The 1,472-nt window shown below is 52.6% G+C and overlaps 1 protein-coding gene across 8 annotated transcripts in view; it reads left to right on the top strand.

Moving 5' to 3' along the window:
- Positions 1 to 270: 270 nt before the first annotated feature.
- The window catches only part of GDPD5 (glycerophosphodiester phosphodiesterase domain containing 5), a 309,687-nt gene continuing 308,485 nt past the window's right edge, over positions 271 to 1,472 (top strand). For 3 of the 8 annotated variants that reach the window (XM_025202055.1, XM_025202053.1, XM_025202052.1), the window contains exon 1: positions 272 to 420. The gene's annotated coding sequence lies outside the window, so the exon portion shown is untranslated. Of the gene's footprint in view, positions 440 to 1,472 lie in introns of all 8 variants that reach the window. The other 5 variants (XM_025202056.1, XM_006021966.3, XM_025202054.1 and 2 more) reach the window with 3 other exon arrangements.

Genomic DNA, 1,472 nt, shown 5'->3' with positions numbered 1-1,472 from the left:
CCCGGGGCGCTGGGGAGTTGGGAAAGTGCCGCGGGTGCGGGCTGGCTCCCACGGGTGCGGCCGCCTGCCCCGGGGATGCGGAGTTGAGAAACTACAGCTGCCACCCGCCTCCCCTCCCCATCTCCCCTCTCGTTTCTTTCCCCCTACCCCCGGATTGGGAGGGTTGGTGAGCTCTTGGTTTCCGAAATGGCAAAGCATGAGCAGGCGTGCCCCCACCTCCTGACAGCACCTCGCTGCTGGGAAGTGGTGCGGATGGCTCGCAGGGAGTCACCTTTGTGGCTGATGACATCATGTTTTATTTCTCATGGATGTCGAAAGGGGAGGGGGCCGGCACCCTGTCTTGCTACTTCCGAAAGACATCCATAAAAAAGAGAAGAAACGGCGAGAGGCGGTGGATTGAGACAGCTGGGAGCAAACAGGGTAGGACCAGAGAAAAATTGTATGTATATCTATATTGCTGATGTCTCTTCTTCAATCCCCCGAGCCCTTCTCCCCGTACAGCTGTCCGAGCTGTAAGAGTTGCGGTCCTACCCTGAGCGCTCGTTGCAAAGCGACAGAAATGCGCGTGTCTGCCGTACCGGATGGCAAATCGGGATCCTTCAGGCTGGCAGATCTGGCCTCTTCACATTGGCACCGGGTCCTATATTTAGGAGCAGAATCGCAGAGCAGATGCTTTTCTTAACCGCTTGCGCTGCTCTCGACCCGTTCTGGGTGGGGAAAGGGCAGAAAAGGGGTCGTAGCGACCACCTGAACGGGCCCGAAAGACGCGCGCCGCATTGCAGGTACAACTTGACCGAGGAGTTGCAGTTCTCGTTGGGTCGACTGGCTAGACCGATATTTGAGGAATAATAAAAGCTCTTAATTCCGGCTCTGGATAAAGTTCAAATAAGGCTGCTTCTGTTGTTAAAGGAGCTGTTTGGGATTGGATTATAGACTACGCCTCCGTCAGCATAAATGAGATGGTTCTGCGTTGTTTGGTGGGATCTAAACTCCAGTCTAAATTACTGGTCTGTTCATAGCTCACCTACCAATTAGCATCTGGTGTGTCTCAGCTGGGAAAGCTGGTGTATCTGGGGCAGTCGCTGTCTGTTTAAATTGCTGGGTTTGTTGCCCATCAGTGTATTAACACGCCATAGAGTCCTTGTCCCTTTGGTAGCAATTGTCCCCGAATATTTGAAAAGGCTGCTGTTTTCTTGCCGCAGCTCCCATTGACACTGTCGAGACTTGAAGGCAGATTCAACCCAGTAGTCAAAAAGTAGCAATTCAGCTGCTACTTCCTTGAAATCAAGAGTCGCCTCTTCCTGAATGCGTGCAGGATCTCCAATTAAAGGTGCAATTAATTTGCGAGTTGTTCTCATCAAGCGGTGGGAAACACTTTAAAAGAAACACGCTCGCGCGTTCTCTGCATCGATTTCTTCAGGCAAAGTACGACCGGGATTCATCTGGCGTGGTCATAGCGACTGGTGCGAAGG

Source organism: Alligator sinensis, unplaced genomic scaffold (assembly GCF_000455745.1).
Source record: "Alligator sinensis unplaced genomic scaffold, ASM45574v1 scaffold1008_1, whole genome shotgun sequence".
NCBI lineage: Eukaryota > Metazoa > Chordata > Crocodylia > Alligatoridae > Alligator > Alligator sinensis.
This window is presented reverse-complemented; position numbering and strand designations above follow the sequence as displayed.